We start from the raw sequence: 9,986 nt of genomic DNA, 5'->3' as shown, positions 1-9,986 counted from the left end.
ATCTAAGTTAACTGTTGCATGCAAACAATTTGTATCCCTCAAAAACGACACTGTTTCAGTAGCTATAGTTAGATAGGTTTTATCATCTAAAATACGCCTAATTTATAAGGGTTTAATATTTGGTTGATGATGGTCTGACCCGGTCCGGTTAAGCCTTTACTAGCCACGCTTATAGCGTTAGCTTGGGGCAACAGGGCTGGGTAACAGTAGCAGGCTTGCTTGTTTAGTTCGTTATCTAGCTAACGTTATCTAGTTATTTTCATGAACTGAAGGTCGATTTCAATAGAAGAACAACAAGTGTCTGCCTAGCTAATACTTAGTCAGATGGATTCCCAAATCATTGCTAAGAATATTGAAAATTATTGCAGATACTGGTCATTGTTTTCAGACTGGTTGCTTTGGTGCTAGCTAAGTACGAAGCTAAAGCTAGCTACCCCAGAAGTACCAGTCAAAAGTTTGGACACACCTATTGTTTTGCTTTATTTGTACTATTTTCTACATTGTAGAATAATAGTGAAAACTCAAACTATGAAATAGCACATATGGAATCATGTAGTGGCCAAAAAAGTGTTAAGCAAATCAAAATATATTTTAGATTCTTCAAAGTAGCCACCCTTTGCCTTGATGACAGCTCTGCACATGCTTGGCATTTCCTCAACCAGCTTCACTTGGAACACATTTCCAACAGTCTTGGAAGGAGTTCTCACATATGCTGAGCACTTGTTGGCTGCTTTTCCTTCACTCTGCAGTCCTTCACAAGAATTTCGCTACACCCGCAGTAACATCTGCTAAACACGTGTATGTGACCAATAAAATGTATTTTGTGTTTTGGGTCAATGTCCTGTTGAAAAACAAATGATAGTTCCACTAAGCACAAACCAGATGGGATGGTGTGTTGCTGCAGAATGCTGTGGTAGCCATGCTGGTTAAGTGTGCCTTGAATTCTAAATAAATCACAGACAGTGTCACCATCAAAGCACCATCACACCTCCTCTTCCATGCTTCACGGTGAGAACCACACATGTGGAGATCATCTGTTCACCTACTCTGCGTCTCACAAAGACACAGCAGTTGGAACCAAAAATCTCAAATTTGGACTCATCAGACCAAAGGACAGATTTCCACCGGTCTAATGTCCATTGCTCATGTTTCTTGGCCCAAGCAAGTCTCTTCTTACTATCGGTGTCCTTTTGGGACGCTAGAGCCCCACCTTGACAACACCTGGTGAAATTGCAGAGCGAGAAATTCAAAATACCAAAATCATAATATTAAACATTCATGAAAATACAAGTGTCTTACATCGTTTAAAAACTTCTTGTTAATCCAGCCGCTTTGTCAGATTTCAAAAAGGCTTTACGGTGAAAGCATACCATGTGATTATCTGAGGATAGCGCCCCGCATACACCAGCATTAAAAACATTGTCCAAACCAGCAGAGGCGTCACAAAAATCAGAAATAGCAATAAAATAAATCACTTACCTTTGAAGATCTTCCTCTGTTTGCAATCCCAGAGGTCCCAGCTACACAACAAATGGTCGTTTTGCTCAATAAAGTTCTTCTTTATATCCCCAAAAAGTCAGTTTAGTTGGCGCGTTTGATTCAGTAATCCACCCCTTCCAGTCGTTCAACATGCAGACAAAGCAATCCCAAAAGTAACCGGTAAACTTCGACCAAACAAGTCAAACAATTTGTGACGGCCCTGGATTTGTCTGAACCGTTTCAGTGCTTCTCCATCTAATAGGGCGCTTCCCCTTTAATTCCCAAATTAAATTGCCAGCATCAGCTGCGCAAAAGTGAGGTTGTGATGGAGACGCGAATGAGGATGTGTTCAATCCTCAGTTCCGAAGCTTCTCTATTCCGTTTTGTTTTGTTGTATTTAAAAGTGTGCTTTGTAGCCTAATCGCAAGTTTACCCAGAATAGGATCCACTCATTGCTGCTGTTGGATTACACATCTCCAATGTTCTTCGTGGCCTTTCTCTGCTGGAGATCTGCTGGCGGATTGAATTGTCTGACTGACCAACTGACTGCAACCTTTTTGTATACCGTATTTAATTTGTTTTGGTGTGATGTATACCGTGATGATTTATGTGGTTGTAGTTGAAGACTTATTGAGATTTGATATGCTTTATGGTTGTGTGTTAAAAGAGTTGATATTTTGATTGTATGATTGAGACTGGGTTTACGCTACGCTTGTATGAACGGACAAATATTGCGTGACTAAGGTCACTTGAGTTCCCTGAACTCCTTTACCGGCCTGGACTCTTTTAGGCCCAAGGTACAGAACTTTTCTGGAGGAACCAGAGCTCATTATTTGTTACATTATTATGTGTGTGTGATCATATATGTTGGTAATACAACCCACGCAAAAGAATACAGTTGTTTTGAAGTTATTTCCAAAGTTTTAAGGGTTTATGAAAAGTGTATGTCCATCCTGACTTTTACATGAGTCCTTTGTATTGGTGTAGATTTGACGGACCAGATGGGACTCATTCCCTCCCAAACCAAAAGGAGATACCAATATTTTCTCAGGTAGGCACAACCTACCTGGCACCCTTATAAACAATAACCTCAAGTCGAAACCATTACAAATGTTTCTAATCAATCCTCAGGTACCCTACTATGTAAATAAACAATACAATTTAAGATGGAATGTAGTATGTTCAATACCAGAGAAAAATAACGAAGTGCGTGCCCCAAGACTACAGTCAAAATGAGAGCTACCTTGAAAAACTACAACTACTAATTTATTTTTCAAAAAACAAGCCTGAAACCCTTTCTAAAGACTGTTGACATCTAGTGGAAGCAATAGGAACTGCAATATGGGAGGAATTCCTTTGAATATTCCATAGACAAGCATTTGAATGGCCTGTGACCCAAAAAATAATAATTCCGGATGGATTCTCCTCGTGTTTTTGCCTGCCATATCAGTTCTGTTATACTCACAGACATTATTTTAACCGTTTTGGAAACTTCAGAGTGTTTTCTATCCATATGCATGTCCTAGCTTCTGGGCCTGAGTAACAGCCAGTTTACTTTGTGCATGTCAGTCATCCGAACTTCCGAATACTTACCCTAGCCTTATTAAGAAAATGCCAAGAGTGTGCAGGGCTGTCATCAAGGCAAAGGGTGGCTACTTTGAAAAATCTAAAATATATTTTGATTTTATTAACACTTTTTTTTAGTTACTACATGATTCCCTATGTTTTATTTCATAGTTTTGATGTCTTCACTGTTATTCTACGATGAAGAAAATTGAATGAGTACGTGTGTCCAAACTTTTGACTGGTACTGTATATCAGAGGTATTTGTGAGTAGCTGTCATATTGCAAACCGAAGTCAACCTATTAGGGAGACAGCCTACCTCCAGTTTACAAACTGTCATCAATGTTGACAAAATGCTTGATTATTTTTCTTTATTTTGACTCGGACACAGATAGAACAATACAAATATTTGGCTAGGATGAATCAGGTGCAACTGCTTGGGATACGGCAGGCTGGCATGCAGCAGCCGCAGGATCAGGATCACCATACTTTCTCCCCTGCCTCTGTGATGGTTGCATGTAGGGGAGAATGTTGGACTACCGAGCTATCATTTTTAAAATCCTGATCTTATTTCAAATGCTCACAGAGACGTTTTTCAATTCGGTTGAACAAGATGTGTTGTTCAACAACAAAAATGAAGTGGGTGCAACCATGGGGCAAAACATATGAGGTTGGCTTAGATTGTGGACAACATGTAAGCTATATTTCGTCATCAATGTTTATTGAAAACATAAATAAATGTGCACAATGACAATTTGTTCTCTCTTAAATACATTGTTAAAGTGGTTAGCTGGGTAGTGAATTTTAGCCATATTAGCATTGACAGTAAATCAGTCAAAACACCTCAAAACAAGACACGAGCTGTGTTCGAATATCCATACTAACATACCGTATATTACATGCTTTATGAGTATATACTATATACTATTAGTTCATTTTAGTATACTTTAAACGAACGGTATCCTTCCAGTTGAGCGTACTAGTGCTTTCTACTGGAAGTTGAATTTGTTGCTATGGAACCCCTTGCTAGTATAACAAATTACTAGCTAGACATCATATGATTTCAGGTGTGTTCGTGAATTCAATCTGGAGTGCCAGAGTGCGTTCTGGGCGTTCGTATGCCAGATTGTCCATTTGTAAATTCATAGCGTTTCGCTCTCGGAGCGTTCAGGAGTAGGGTTGAGCCGAGCGTTGCGTTCTGACCTAACAGCAGTCAAGCACCCAACCTAACTGGCTAACATTGGCTAGCTTGCTAGCTACTTCCAGACACAAATAAGAACACCTCACTCTGACCATTTTACTCGCCCTAAACAGGTGGTTAGGCTGTTTTCATGTTATCCAGAGCATTGTTGACTGTAACTGTGCTGCTGGCAATAATTGAATCAATTTTTTTTGTGCCACCGTTTAGTAAGTAATCAGTTATTCTGCGCTCTGGAACACTCAGAGGAGAGTGCTCTGAAATCGGAGTAGATAGCCAGAGCGAATTAACAATGGCCATTGAGAACGCACAACGACTATACCTCAGCTAAGCTAAGAATGAAGTGAATAATCAATGCAATAAACATTGGGTAGTTAGATAGCATTTAGTTAATATAACGTTACAGGAAAGTCCGATGTATTAGTAGCCAACTAACATTATGTTAAGTAACTAGCTAACATACTGCTGTAATGATATGCTATGGGGTTCGTAAGGATAGCGTAGCTAACAAATTGTCAGCCAACAACGTGTAACGTAACTTATTTGAAAAGTCATTACTTTATTACATCGCTGAACATTTTCTTAACATTTGTCATAATTAGTTAAAGCAATGAATTTGTATCCACTCTCGTCGGGACTTCGGCTGCATATTTTCCGCCATTTACTTCAAATCTGGAAAAGTTGAAGTTTTTGAAGAATTGCATTATGGACTCTAAAAGCACGTAAATAGTGTCAACTGCTTGTATTTTCGTATTATGGTGAATTGAGTACGACATCCGGGAACTTTTGGCATACTAACTATATCCATACTATGACCAATAAGCATACTACATAATCAATTTACGTCACAAATAGTATAGTTAGTGCAAATTAGTATGAGTATTCTAACACAGCTATGGTATCAATAACAAGCTGAAAGGAGCCACACGATTCCCAACATGGCAGTTTCTTGTCATTCTTCTGCCCTATGGATGTGCTCACATAATTTTTGTGATGTTGTCAGCCAACCCATCTTTTACCAACGCAGCATTGTAAATGCATCGTGTCCGGTGTGTGTGCTTGTTTGCAGATGTAAAATATATTTTTTTACATTATTTGCTAGGCATAGCTATCTAGCTAACGTTATAACAAACTAGTGTGCATGGTATTTATATTAGTATAATCTTGAACATGCCATCTCCTGCACACAGTAAACTTGTTTCTATTCTTCTTCAGGTGTTGCCTGTGTGGGGCCTCACACTCCCTCTTCCCGCTGTACTGATGATTGTTGTTGGTCTTTACATGATTTTCCTTGCAATGGCATTATGGTTCCGCCAATGCCTCAAGGTACAGCATTTGCTTCCCTATCCTATCCCTTCCCTATATGCTGTTGTGCACAGATACCTTGCAAATGTAGCTTAAAAAGAGTGCAGTTCAACAAAGCCAGGAAGATGAACCTTGAATCAAATATATATATTTTTTAATACTTCAAGTGAGAGGCACTGATGCTGCAGATAGGGTCGGCTGACGTTGCCTTTTTTTAATGTAGGCCTCAAACCCTACTTGACCATAGCAAACTGTCTTCACCATAAGCTCCAGCAGCAAATAGAGATATGGTTTGACTGGTGAGAGGGATGTTAATTCATTCATGGCCTCTTGCCCTACAGGAACAGTGTTCTCCTGAGTGTGGTGACTGCTGTCCAAATATCGCGCCATTCGATTACTGTTTAGCATGTGCAGAGTCGTGCAACTGTCGCATGCCATCACTGCGCTCGTGCCTTGACCAGATCTGCCCCTCTACCTGCCCCTCTCTTCCTAATGTGAGTAAAACCCCTGAGTGTGCGACCGATCAGGGTTTGAACCACTTGTTCTTACCCCATGCTTTGTTTCCCCACAGTGTAACATGTGGGACTGTGCTTGCACATGCCAACCCCCAGCATGTGAGTCCTTCAACTGCCTCTGCTTCGAGATCAAGTTCAGATAGAGGGAGAAACGGAGGAGTGGTAGGATGAATGATGAATCCTAACTCAAGATGCACAGCATGTTTGCATATTCACACATTGATGTTAATGGACAATTTGTGCAAGAGGAAGGAGTTATCCATTCATCCCTAGAGAAATGGAAAGGAAAGACGGGGGGTGGGTTACTGTGTTTATGTATCAATATGAAAATACAATCTGAATCCTTCTAACACACAGCCTTAAAGTGAAAGTCTACAACCAGTTTATGGATAGTTGTGCCATATGTGTCCAAGGGAGAGCAACATTATCAGAGTGCTATTACAATATAGGGCATCTACTTTCATTACAGCAGAAGTACAATTCTGTGCCTCTGCAGCAATCCAATACATTCATTGTACAAAACATTAAGCTCACCTGCCTAATATCGAGTTGCACCCCCCCTCCTCCCCTTTTGCCCTCAGAAAACCCTATATTCGTCAGGGCATGGTCTCTATATGGTGTCAAAATCGTTCCACAGGGATGCTGGCCCATTTTGACTCCAATGCTTCCCACAGATTGTGTCAAGTTGGCTGGATGTCCTTTGGGTGGTGGACCATTCTTGATGCACACTGGAAACTGTTGAGCGTGAAAAACCCAGCATTGTTAGAGTTCTTGACACAAACTGGGGCGCCTGGCATCTACTACCATACCCCGTTCAAAGGTAGTTCAATCTTTTGTCTTGCCCATTTACCCTCTGAATGGCACACACAATTAACGTCTCAATTGTCTCGAAGCTTAAACATCCTTCAACCTGTCTCCTCTCCTTGATCTACACTGATTTGAAGTGGATTTAACAAGTGACATCAATAAGTGATCATAGCTTTCACCTGGATTCACCTGGTCAGTTTATGTCATGGAAAGAGCAGGTGTCCTTAATGTTTTGTACACTTGTAGCTGATGTAATACTTCCATGATGGTTTTAACTGTTCCTTAATTCATTAATCAGTTATTTTTATCACATTTACACTCAAGTTGTTTCACATTACATATGTATATACTGTAGCTTTGACGCTGTGGACTTGTACTTTTTAAGTTATTGACCAATGTCAATTAAAGATGACTATTTTTAAACGTGTCAATGGCCTGTATATCTCATGTTTGGAGATTTGACAAATGTGTGCTTTAGAAAAGTAAATCCACGGAAAGGAATAAACCTTTTTGTCCTGATGAAATATATTGTGCGGTTCTCAAAATATGCGCAATATTGTGACATTTCCTCAGTACGGTCCTCTCCCAGCCTCAAGCAACATAATACTGTCAGTCCCATTATTGTTTCTCTAATAACAACTGTCACATGAGCCCTGTCACTTAACAATGACCACTGTCCCAATTCAACGGTCAATCCATTCCAAAGTACCAACACAGGAAAGAAAATGTGTTGCAGTCAGCTGACTTGCCTGAACCTACACACTAGATTGTATCTTTTGGCTCAGTTACAGCAGGAAGTTAATTTGAGGCAAGAATTACTACAATAGGTTTACCACCAGTCCCACTTATGTTGCCTGTAAGTCAAGTGACATAGCTTTGGTTTGTGGAGAAAGGCAACCAAATGCCATTGACTGGGTTGTTCCAGGTGACATGAGTGTAGCAGGTGGAGGATAGTACAGGGGAACAGATGTTGACTTCTTCTTTCAGCAGTAGAGCTGGGTTTACCCATCCTCTAAGGTCACCAGGTTTAGGTTTAGTTTGTCGAAGGGTAGAGTGACTGGATTGAGACTTCTTTCTAGGGCATGTTATTGTCATTCCCTTTGCAGAACTTTTCTATGTAGTCTTAAGTGATGTGCGTTTAACACACCATCTCTCTTTCTGTTTCTCTCGGACTCTGTATCTATAACCTTTCCCTCCTTTTCAACGCCGCCTCTCATGCATTCCCTTTGTTCTGTGTTTGTGAAGGCCGCTATGCCCTTCTCTAGTTGCTGTGTGTGTTTCCATCGCCTACTAAGATTAGCTATGCTGGCCAAATGTCAAAGGTCATGAACAGAGAATAAATACTAGCCATGTGGGCCTAGAGGGGCACTGCAGACGTTCTCCAGATCGTCTTCTTTCCCTCTCTCACAAGTCTTCTTATACCTCCACCTCAGAAAATGTAGGAGGCATTGACCATAGCCCTCTCTGTGTATTTTGTGTCACTCTGCAGACTATACAGAATGTGAATGGTATTGTAGCCTCGTCCCATGCATACTACTCTTCTATAGCCAATCATGTAGTCTTTTGATGTATAGTTCGCTGACGTTACAGCACATGCAGTGGGACCGGGCTAGAAGCTGTATTGTGTTACTGAGGCTATGCCATCTTTTGAGCTCATGTATGCCATGTTTAATGCTGCCATGTTTATAAACAACAGTGATTTATATATGTGTTGAAAAGTTGAGAGCCTGCCAACCAAATGACAACATGATCCAACACTATCAAATGTATTTTGGATGGTGCATGCAATCCATGCAAGCTAAGACATGTTGGTTATCCGGATGTTGTTTCCCAATATTTAGCAACACTTTGCATTTAATTGTGACAAAAACATGTACTTTGGTAGCATTAAGGAACTAACTTTGAATTGTTACATGTAATTAAGATATTTCTCCCAAAGGGGTTAAAATCCCATGTTCTATGTAGTATTTGGGGGCAACTTCAAGTAATTTGGGACAACTCCATTTAATAGGTATGAGATTAAGTTCCTGCTTTTACTGAGTCAACCTGATGTGGGACAGGAAAACTGTTTAGTCAGGCTTATGGTGTTCATATTCAATAGACCAAGCGGATGTTTGACAAACCACCTGACCTTCCATTGGAACAGTAGTGTACATTTTGGGTTCTACCTAGTACATTCTATGAGGAACAGCGATACTTCCAAGGATTCCCATTATGCTACTACTAAATCTGCTATATTCTGGCCTCTGGTGTTTGACACGGTGTCCGAAGGATGCGAGAAAAGGGGCAGCCTTGTAAACTGGATGCCGTGACCATTGTAGACAGACATGCGGTGAATCCAACTCATCCTGAAGAGGTGAAGGTTAGCAATGAATAACAGTACTATTCACACAGACTTATCGCTGCAGTGCCAACTCCCCACAATTACACACACACACACACACACACACACACAGGATTGATACACACTCCACCTTTCGGCCTCTGTGGAAACAGGAAACACTCTTCACAGCACTTTGATTTCAAAGTTACTTTTTTGTATCAGGTTAGGAGAACTTACACAGCAGGTTGGGAGAATTAACATAGAAGGTTAGGAGACAGGTTAAAATAAGGAAAGGGGTCAGGGTTATCGAAAATGCTCTCCTAACCTGCTACTAAATGAACTTTGTATCGAAATGCCTTGAAAAGAGTGTCTCCCTGTGGAAAGAGCATTGGTCAGTCTGTGGTCCCCTGGGTAGCACAGCGAGCCAGGGTGTATTATGCAATATGGTGGTCTGACTGCGCCAGAGGAAGGTCATATCACACAACGACTGAAATCAATACTACCAAGGCAGAGTTTCTGAAATGTTTAGGAATTGTTGTTACAATGTGTGATGATGGGGCTGAATGTGAACCCTTGCTGTGTTCCATGTCGTACCAATGGAGGCTAAGGCTGAACATCAACATGGCCAAACTAAACTAGCACATCATGTTTCACACCAGTAACATGGAGGGAGGGATGGGTGACGTGGATGGAGGTATGGGTAAAGGAAGCGAAGGAGAGCAGAATTAGAAACCAAATTTGAAAGAGGGAGACAATGAAGTAATGAATGGTGATGATGATGATGCACATTGAACA

At 40.7% G+C, this 9,986-nt stretch overlaps 1 non-coding gene across 2 annotated transcripts; it reads left to right on the top strand.

Moving 5' to 3' along the window:
* Positions 1-2,538: 2,538 nt before the first annotated feature.
* On the top strand, positions 2,539-5,981 carry si:ch211-198p11.6 (uncharacterized). 2 transcript variants are annotated; one of them, XR_010461315.1, is made up of 3 exons: positions 2,539-4,584; positions 5,457-5,567; positions 5,894-5,981. It is a non-coding gene; the product is annotated as an uncharacterized si:ch211-198p11.6 (transcript). The 2 variants fall into 2 exon arrangements; XR_010461316.1 differs by lacking the exon at positions 2,539-4,584 and adding an exon at positions 4,592-5,290.
* Positions 5,982-9,986: the final 4,005 nt, after the last annotated feature.

This window comes from Oncorhynchus nerka, linkage group LG26 (genome assembly GCF_034236695.1).
Source record: "Oncorhynchus nerka isolate Pitt River linkage group LG26, Oner_Uvic_2.0, whole genome shotgun sequence".
Lineage (NCBI taxonomy): Eukaryota > Metazoa > Chordata > Actinopteri > Salmoniformes > Salmonidae > Oncorhynchus > Oncorhynchus nerka.
The sequence above is the reverse complement of the archived record's forward strand: the minus strand, read 5'-3'. Positions and strand labels throughout refer to the sequence as shown.